The sequence below is a fragment of the Thermobia domestica genome, chromosome 2 (assembly GCF_964235325.1).
Source record: "Thermobia domestica chromosome 2, izTheDome1.hap1.1, whole genome shotgun sequence".
Lineage (NCBI taxonomy): Eukaryota > Metazoa > Arthropoda > Insecta > Zygentoma > Lepismatidae > Thermobia > Thermobia domestica.
Window position 1 is genome coordinate 180026571 of NC_137455.1, and position 10853 is coordinate 180037423.

Sequence of the window (10853 nt, forward strand, 5' to 3'; positions counted from 1 at the left end):
ACCTTCAAATATTCAATACTTTTTAGACAGTCTGATACGACCAAATCCTAATTTACCTATACTTGATATTACACTTATTTTTCTACGACTCATTGTGCTATATTTGTTACTATATTAAGCTGGTTAATTAATTAATTGCGATTTAATGTCAATTTCCAGCACTATTTTTATATAAGAGTGAACTTTAAAGCGCAATACAAAACACTTCCGCGGAAATCAGTATTATACACGACAATTATAACAACAACGTAAATACTGTATTTCTTCAGACATTTCAACAAAAGTTGTGATTTTACATTTCAAAATGCATTAAAAGGAACAAATGAACTATTCTATTCGTTAAGAAAACATTACGAAATGATTTTATGTTAGGAATCAGAGGATAATAATTGTTTTAATTAAAGTTTTGTGTCCCTTTCAGCAGCAAGCGTATGTGGACCACGTAAGCTCCTAACGTGAACTGAATCTTGATGCCTCGCGCTCGAGAAGATACTATTTTGGAAATAGTGTCTTAGAGTTTTTAGTTGGCAACCATGTTCTTTTCGTATTTTTCATTGCTCATTTTAGCACGGAATGCGTCGTCCTTCAAAAAACTTGTTTGGTTTATTAGCAACTGAAGAAAACGAAAAAAGAAATTATTTTGCTATATTTCCTTGTTCTTTCCGATTGAATATAGGATGCGAAACTGAAGAGGAGGAAATAATTGCCGGTTGTATTTTGCACATTTTTTTTTTCGTTTCGCATAAAAATCATTAGCATTTAGATAAGACTATTGCTAATTTGAAATGAAATTAGAAACCGTAAAAGATTACTTAGTAATTTTTTGGTTATTTGGAAGTAATATATGCGTAAAGGAGCATATATGTCATCGTTAGCATACGACAAACATCAACATCTACAATCTGCTAGTTAAGAGTGTAATTTGATACATATACAGTACGAAATGAAATAATAATGTCTTCCAGCAAAATAAAAACTGTCGATTATTATTGGAAAATGAATGATACACTATTTAGTATCACAAAAGGTCATTTTTCGATTTGATCAAAAACTATGCATGAAAATTTACTCTAAAGCATGCTATTTTGTTCAGCTTGATCTGATCTATCGATTGATGTATTCTATATATCTTAACTTTAGATAATAGTTTAGTTGAACAAAAAGTAAAATTTAAACGCTAATGATATTTTTAGTTTAAGCCAAACGCATCTTAAATCAAACTCAGCGTATTTTTTTTCTTTTATGACAGCTCTTCTGAGAGGGTAGGTTGTTCTAACTTGTTAATAATTTGTTGGCAGATATTGTCACTGTACAATATTATATTAAAAGATTTCATTTCATTTTTGTATATATATATATATATATATATATATATATATATATATATATATATATATATATATATATATATACAAAAATGAAGTGAAATCTTTTAGTTTTACGTCCCATGGTTATGCCGGTTAGGCTAAAGGAGACGGTGATGATGAGTGATGAATGAAATGGTGGAATGAAGAAAGTGGGAGGAAACGGGAGAACCGCGGGAAAACCCACGCACACCGTGTTTGTCCACCACAAAGTTCACTTGGCGGGGGCTGGGATCGAACCCGGGACCCCAAGCGCCAGGGGTGGACGCTCTACCACTGAGCCACCGCGGCCCCATATATATACAGTATATTGCTATAAACCAAGAGAAATTCTCATGTAAACTGCATTCGTAAGCTTACATAAACTAAAGAAAATATAGTCTGTAATATTGTGTATTAACAACCTGTTTACTCGCGGAAAAAAATATTAAAGGTATTTTTCAAGTTCTATGATAAACAAGAAATAAATACTATATTAATTTTACTTATCGCAATATACGTTTTAATTGTCGTAAGAAGGAAACGAAATTCAGATACTAAATTCATAATCTGTTGTTTACAATAGAACTCTATTGACCAGAAGGTGCAGAAAGAACCTAAATTTACCTACACCTGATATAGTTTTTCTGTTTTCTGTGGATCATAGCAGAACACCAACTTACAAAGGAAAGAAAACAAAACTAAAAGCACTTTACTTTTAGTTTAGTAGCTCAATTACCTTTATGTTGATGTAGCGGCGTAACTAATTGTACTGCGCCCTGGATCGATCGATCATTGATTTACTCGTACCCCGTTCTCCACTCATTGCAGATAATGTATGAGTTTCCAGTTCATGGTAATCCGCGATTAGGGATGCGCTCGAGTCGAGACATGTCTCGAATCTCGACTCGACTCGACTCGAATTCGAGTCGAGATTCGAGTCGAGACACACTTTGTAAAATTCGAGACGAGTCGAGACAAACGTATTTCTCGACTCGAATTTTCCAGTCGAGACACGAGTCGAGTCGAGACGGCTCTTAAAAATCTCGACTCGACTCGAATGTCTCGAAAATCTTTCTATAATTTTTAATATTATTTTGAAGAAAGTATTCACTCAGAAACAGCCTTGAAACCAATTCCAGCTTTTATTCCTTCAGAAAGGTACAGAACGCATAAAATTAATTGTTAATCTTTAAAGATCAAGATTTAATTTTCAGCTCAATTCAGTTAATTAGAACTAATAGTTAATGTCGTTGTATTTGGTTGTACTGCAAATATAATGATAATAATAATAATAATTGATTATCTAGTTTGTATAAAACTATTATCCGTAGTCTAAATCTAGTTTGTATAAAACTATTGCGATAAAGTGAACTTCATAAATTCTCTGAATGAGCAGTTGGTAGTCTATAGTAATTTAGCATAGTTATAATTATTGTGTTTTCGTTCCCATGAACGCAATAGGGTTACGTAACTTCTGGATTATTCGCTTGCCCAACTATTCTGAGGCTTTAATATGTTGCAGCATATCACGAGCTACGGATAATATATAATGTAACATTTGTTGTAAATCACATATTATGATACGAGAATATTTTACATAGTATATCTTATCTAATATAAATAAATAAAGAGTTTGTTTGTGTGTTTGTCTGTCTGTGTGCGACCTGGGGACCAGACGAGTGGACGGAGAGTTCCCAAAATTTGTTCACGGGTACCTTAGTCCAGGCCCCAGATCAAGCCGAAGCGTTTTTTTAAATTGCGAACCAGGGGGGTCTCGGGGGGGACGTTTACTGGGACCGACCTGGGGACCAGACAAGTTGACCGAGAGTTACCAAATCTTGGTCACGGATACCTTGGTCCAGGTCCAGTCTAAGGCGAAGCGTTTTTGTCAAAATTGGAACCAGGGTGTCTCAGGGGGGCGTTTAGCGAGACATGTAGTAAAAGTAATCCAAATTGATCGACATTAGTGTCAAATCTATAGTTTTCACGGTCGCTGAGATCAATGGTGACACTTCCATCAGCGATGACTTGCAAATTCAGCTACTACTGTATGCAAGCCGGGTGTCAGCGGGTGAGGAATACCGAGACATGTATAAATAGCCCATATTGATTGATACTAGTGTCAAATCCATAGTTTTCGCGGTCACTGAAATGAATGGTGATACTTCCACAGGTGTTGACTTCCAAATACAGCCCCCATGCGAAGAATGTGTATTTTAAGCTAGTATTACAATAAATGGACTGCTTGGATGCCAAGAACTAGTACAGATAAGTACCATTCACTTCTATGAATAGGTATTTTTTAAAAGGATTTTTGTAAACACTAAGTTATAAAACAATGAACTACATACAGTAGTTATGGTTTTGGTTCCCAACATAAAAGAAATATGGATTGTTCATGAGATATTAAACTTCAACTTTCACTCCTGGAAAATTTCAATTTTGGAGTTAGGCCACTTGGCATCAAAGCAGTTCACTGTAAGATAAATACATTCCGCACATTAGTAACATAGCTGTTCAGGGGCCTTCGATTTCCATCCTCTCAAATGAAAGCTGAACGATTGCTTGATACATGCTGACTATATAGGAGAAATAGTGTATTAAGTTTTCGAGCTTTGGTGCGTATCCGTATTTACACTCTGATATAACTTTAAGTTCACACTCAAATCGAGCTCATTGTTTAATGCATTTCGAAAGCTTTTGTTTTTATGCAGCTCATTAAGGAAAATCTATTTCATAATCGTAACATTTATGTACTAAGAAACTATGAACGTAAAGTGGACTCGACCTAGCCCCGTGGCCGCTGTGACTCAGTGGCACAGCTCTCACCCTTGGTGTGTGAGGACTCTGATTCTGTGTGTGTGTGTGTGAACTCCGCGGCTAGTGTACGCGTCTTTGCCGTGGAAGACTCGGGTTCAATTCCCGGCGCGAGCTCATGTAGTTCGGATTCCACGTTAATCAGTAGGTCTACATTTCATATATCCTCGCTGCTGAAAGAGACGGTAAAGTCAAAATCAACTCAACAATATATATGTGTGTGTGCTTATGTGAATTTCCTCGTGGCTGTATGGTTAACACATACGCCTTGATTGCGGGAGACTCTGGTTCGATTTACGGTGGAAGCTCATGAAGTTGTTACCGGTATCCCACTTTAAACTGTAGATCCATGCCTCATATAACCATAGATATAATATATATGCCTTTGATACACTTATTTTTCGACTTGAAAGCCATCGAAAATTTCCGGACACAGAGTCCCGTAGACCGAAAATGAGAAACATGGGTACAGAGTAAAACAGCCATAGAAATTTAAGCATTTTAGGCTAACTTAATCCTTACATATAATGCAACTAGCTTGGCCAAGTTATAATGGAGGAAATGCTATCATTGCAACACTCTGAGAATAGAAAATGTTCGTCAGGTATTACTATCCCCCCTCTCCTGCAGAATGAAAACCCTGACTAAAACTCAATATATATATAAAACTATTTTGTGTAATGTAACAAACAGTGGCGGATAGTATTCATGTTTCCTTGCAGAGGTCCTTACGAGGGTTCGCTTCCATCTTCCTCTCCCCAAGAACTAAAATAAATTAAAAAATTGCTATTACTTGTTAATCTTGTACAAAGGACGCAATTAAAGTCCCAGTGTAACACCCCTTCACATTTAGATTTTTCCCCTGGAAGAAAACCAGTTATTATTGTTTCTTGATTTCTCAGTTTCACCTACATAAACATACGAATAGAATTACAGGATAGGACATGTTTAGATTGCTTGCACGTGACATCTAACTATATTTCTCATCAAATGTGTCACAGATGAAAATTTCCGTTTGTACTGCCTCTATTTTCTGGTACATATGTTTCATTTATGTTATGTTGCTAAAATTCGTTAGGAAACAAGTACAGACTGCGCCTGTGTGCCTGACAAAACGTAAATGTACTGGATAATTATTTCTTCACTTTCTTCCAGAAAAAAAAGTAACCCATCTCATGTCGGCTAACAAAAGGAGGTAGCGGACCAAAGATAGCCGTTGTTTACCTAAGGTCGTTACACAGCAGGGCTTTCATTCAGTCAGAGGGAAAAGAAAAAATAATTTAAGGTTTCTACATTTGTTTTAAACTGCAATATACTTCTTCCTTTTATTTTAAGAACCATTTCCTTCTCATTTGTCTGCATCAGAAAAAAAATGCAAAAAAATCACTAGAATGTGCCTATTTACCCAAAGTACGTACTAGATCACTAGTTCAATAGTAAAATCACTAAATCTAGTACGAAATCATAAATGTGGCATCCCTGGGTTGGAGCGAAAGTAATGGTTGGAGTAAAAACTAGTCCGTATTTCTACTGCGTTCTGTTGTTGAATTCACAGAAATGTTCAAAAATAAATTCAAGAAGTAAAACACGATCCTACAAAAGACGGTTTACTTGCTCACTGGTTTTCGTATTGTGAACTGAAACTCAAGTGCGCAGTCATGTTGAATACTTCTGTCCCTTTCTACTTTACAACTTGAGGTGGGATGAGGGTCAGGATAGATCTAGTGATATACCGCTAAAGGAAGTGCTTCAGTACAGAGTCGGAAGCGGTATGTATTGTTTATACTACTTACAACGTTACCCCCCACATAAAATATAAATTCACCCTTTCTCCCTTTCCTTTTTCGAATACAATGAACCGACTCTTTTGCTGAAGAAAGATGTTAAAAGAAAATTGAAACATCTGTGTCTAAACTTTCTTTGAAGCGCAGTCGTTTGTATTTGTAAGGTTTTGTGAGTGTTTTCGAGATAGCCAAATCTTTTACCATGGACTCCTGCTGCGAACTGACCGTGAGTAAACACCCGATCTCGCTGTGCTCAATTTCTCTCGCACACGTGAAATGGGTTTGTTGTTTCCAAAACAAATAGGAAGTTACCTTGTGCTTTTGCATTTCTGCACGCACACAGGTACCATTGTTGTTTTAATGATCAGAAGAAATATCAAAACCATCCGATATATATGATACGAAACAGCTAACAGAGGGAGGCAAAGATAAAAGTAGGCCTATACCAAGTTTTCCGCGTGGTACCATTACGGAGAATAAATATTTGATAAAGTCACGTAGATGCGCTTAAACCTATTCCATCTGTCCTTATAACTTTTCTGGTCTCATCAATTTCTCAGGAGAATACGTACAACATATGTCCAAATTCCATATATACTCTTTCTAAACTAATGAGTAAACTCATTAAGAACACCAACTGATATCAATAAACAGGAAAGAAAACAATACTTTATACTTCTATCATTTTGTACACATCTCTATGAAGCACAGCTTGTTTCTTTCCGAAATAGCTCCTTCGTGTCACAGCTGTGGTTAGTTTTGTTTTGTGTTAGGATGAAAGAGAGAAATGCAACATTTGCTTCGCGGTGAAGTTATATATATTATTAAGATGAGCGGTGATAAGCGAGGTTTAACAAAGAGTGCCTTTCGGATGCACAATTTAACGGGTAGTTGCAGTCCGTGTTGAGAATCGAACCAAAGCTATGTAAGACATGTTATGACAAATCCAAAAGGTGTGTTGTATCGGTGCAGTACCAGTTTCTCACGTTTTTCAAAATGTTCCAAAACCCAAAGAATAATCTTTAATTTCTGATATTTTAGTCGTCACAAATTACAATTTTATAATGTAGTCAATGTTTATAATTACTGGGCAGTTGGGCGTTTAAACTAATGACATCATAATAAAGTCAAAACCATAATTTTGAGTTGAACTGATTCTGAGTTTAACGTCCCGTTCAGCAGCGAGGCTATGTGAGACGTGGACCTACTGATTAACGTGAATTCCGAACCACATGAACTCCCACCGGGAATCAAGCCCAAGTTTCCCACGCCAAAGGCAAGTATGCTAACCGTTAGTCACAAAGGAGCTCCACCATAATTTTAGTGGGCGTTAAGAAATATCTCGCCAGTGCTTCTACAATAAATAAAATTTTATAAGTATTAAAGAATAGTGGTAAGAAATTTTATAATAGCTCTTTTATTTATGATATATGAGTATTTAAAAAAAACAACTAAAGAATAGGTTGGCGGAACCAGAAAAGACTTTCTTATAAATACATACGCACGTTACTCACCTTTTATAATTGCCATGCTTACGTCCTCCGTAAAAACAGAAATTCTCTTTTAGTGATACTTTACACAAGATCATGAAGTGGGTTCAAATTTAATTAAAGGCAAAATACAATACAATAATCCACAAATATTGCCTCAAGTGAGTTTAAAGATTTCTAAACACTAGTACGAAACCGGGCTCTGCCGTTGCGATCGATTTACAGATCTTGAGACGAAAGTAAGAAGGGACTTACGCAAACAGTAAGTAAAAACAATTAATATGCCTGTAACTTTCCCCCAAATGGGTGTATCTTAAAACTAACCTCACCATTATTTTTTCTAATTAAATTCTAGCCCGAAATTATGTATCATATTACCCTATTCCCATTTTGAAAACTTGACCTTAATTCAAAATGGTGGATTTCAAGATGGCTGCCATCAAGGTCATATCTACCATACGACTTCCCCCCAGGACTTATATGTATCCACATGGTTTTTCTTCACTTTTCTTCATTAACGCTCCGTTTACAAAGGTTAGTAAGGGACTTCTGTAGTAATCTCTAATAATCACATCACAACTCTTAAAAGTTATTAAAAAAATAGAAAACATGCACCATGGCAAAAATTTCTCATCACAAGTAATGATGCATACATGCCTTCTATCAGCAAAAAAAGTTTCATTGAAATTGGAGCCGGACATTTGAGTGATGTCCCTTGTGGGATGTGATTGAACGTGACGTCAGAGCACATCGCCCCCCTTCCCGGAATTTACGGGAATTAGGTGACCTGAGTGAGCACAGGTGGTGCCAACTCTCTCCAGCGACCTATCAAGGATCATTGCGTGTATGCCAAGACGTGTCGCCGTTTTTATCCATGCCAAAAGTCGACATACTGACAATTAGGTAGGTAGTCATGATGGTCTGGCTGATGTGTGCGTATATTTTAACTCGTACATTTTGTCTCGACTCGAATTTCGAGACGTCTCGACTCGAATTCGTGTCGAGTCGATACAGAGACTGTCGAGTCGAGACACGAGTCGAGACAGAAACATATTTTCGAGTCGAGACAACATTTTCTCGAGACGAGTCGAGACAGGCTTAAATCTCGACTCGACTCGACTCGAATGCATCCCTATCCGCGATTCTCTCGTGTAGAACAACATGGCTTTCCTCAATGCCGCCTCCAGAGAGGCGGAGATAAATACGTATTATGAAGCACTGCAGTCCACATTTTTAGTTAGCGAACCAAATTTCGAAAAATGTCTCAAGTTTGTTTTTCAGACCTGCGCACCCCCGCTAAAAATTCCTGGATCCGCCCCCGGTATCGGCTGTTGTCAATTAACTGCTAATAGTCATAGCGTAACTTTTGAAATGTTTTCAAACGTTCTTTGCATAAGGAACAGTTTTCCGTATTCTTTTTTTTTCCTTGCACCCTTTTACTGTGCGCCCTGGGGCAACTGTCCACTCGCTCCATTGTAGTTACGCCACTGTGTTGATGAGTAAGTCACTTTTAATAGTATGGATATTAAAGGAAAACATTTCTAAACAACGTCAACAGATAATATTTATGAACTTTCTAGATGCAATAATTAGTGCAATACTGATCAAGGGCGTAGCTAGAAATATATCATGGAGAGCACTAATAATTTGCATAACGAAGAAATGCTCTTACATATATACATACAGCAATGGGCATTACGTGGTGCCGCCGGGTGAAATGTGGACCATATGGTCGCCAGAGTGGTCGCCAATGGGTTTTTGTGGTGACACTAAATTTAATATTTTATTTCAGTACATAGAGTGAGGCGAATTGCAGGTGAGACAGATATGACAGAAGTTAAAGAATTTTCAGTTTTCTTCAATTACACAGTATTGAAATACTGATGAAAGTTGTTAAGAAGTAATAAATTAAGTTTTCTGCCGCTACAGCCATGAAAGACTATGACCAGCCAGACGGCTCACGTTCAACTGTGTGATCAGTGGCCAATGCATCAGTTCCCAGGCACAACTATTTCTGGCTTTCTGAACCGGAGTTCACTACCCAATTGCCTCACGATGTTGGATCTATACCAGAAAATTTTTAGTGCTCTCAGCGAGAACAGAATCAGGGAGCATGGACATCGAGGTCAGATATGCTAATACCGGAGCTAAATAATAATAATAATAATAATAATAATACATTTAAACATCAACTTTCGTTTTCAATGATCTCTATTCACACCCACAGATGGTAAATTTTGATGCATATGGTAACGAAAGAAGAGTTGAAAAAGATTAAGAATACAGTACACTAATTTGCTGAAATCTTGTATAGGGTTATAACTTGAGCTTATGGGAAATGTTTTTCTTGAAACATGTCTTAGTAAAGCTTGTTTCTCGTGACAAAATATCAATATAAAAGACTCGTAACATGTCTATATAAAAGAGTCACAAACGGAATTACATGAAAGCAGAATCCATTACAGTTGTATGACTGTGCTAAAGGAGGAAGGTTTTCAGCAGAGTCATGCAGCCTTCTGCGTACGCCATTGATACTGATTAATAAAATCAACTTTCTTACTCTCATTTACCTAACTGGATGCACACAGTAGCTATTATAGGCCTATATATAATGGGCGTCCAATGAGACATCAGTTACCCCTTTGTTTTACAGCTTAAAAATAGATCAACAGGATATGGTTACAAAGATGTCTGGGTATGCTAGATCTTGAAGAAACTCGTTTAAAATCAGTCGACCTGATCATTACATACAGCTTAATACTATCTATTCAAACAGTGGAATTTTAGAGGAAATTACTCGAGTTACTTTGTTTTAATAGTCACTCAAATGAAACGTTACTTTTAAAAACCTAGATGTATAAAAGAAGAAAAAAAATGATCAACTGATCAAATGCAACTGAAAAAGATCTAACCCTACTTTTACAGGTGTTCACAGTAGATCTCTTAACTCAAAACTAAGTCAATTACTTTATACAAACTACTCTGTATAATGCAGGAACAGAAGACAGCTAAGTAACACAGAAAGGACAAAAATCACCATAGAACAAACTACGAGTCGAAAACAAGAAAACATACCTGAGGCAAAGTCAGTGCTACTCCGTCTGCATGCAAACGTATTTTAATCTGTTTATAGCCTACGGCAGAAGCCGTACAAAGTCAACGATGTCCGCCATGTGTATTCTTCTTCCCTCAAAATAGCAGAAGAGAGGGAAAATTTGTATATGAGAAAGGAAGAAGACAAATATACTGTAATCGAGGGAGTAAAAAAAGAAGATGCGAAAAACTTGAGAGCTCACTAAACTTTTCTCAATGTGAGAGAAGGTTCAAGCGGATATTAGATCAACTGTGATTTAAGATTACCACACTGAAGCTTCTCGCTCTCACTTAAAATGAATTATATCATGCTATAGGTCCAT

At 36.7% G+C, this 10853-nt stretch overlaps 1 protein-coding gene across 1 annotated transcript in view; it reads right to left on the minus strand.

Moving 5' to 3' along the window:
- Positions 1-10601, minus strand: part of LOC145677706 (major facilitator superfamily domain-containing protein 12-like) — an 89352-nt gene extending 78751 nt beyond the window's left edge. The window contains exon 1 of the mRNA XM_081748119.1: positions 10513-10601. The gene's annotated coding sequence lies outside the window, so the exon portion shown is untranslated. The remainder of the gene's footprint in view (positions 1-10512) is intronic.
- Between the last annotated feature and the right edge of the window lie 252 nt (positions 10602-10853).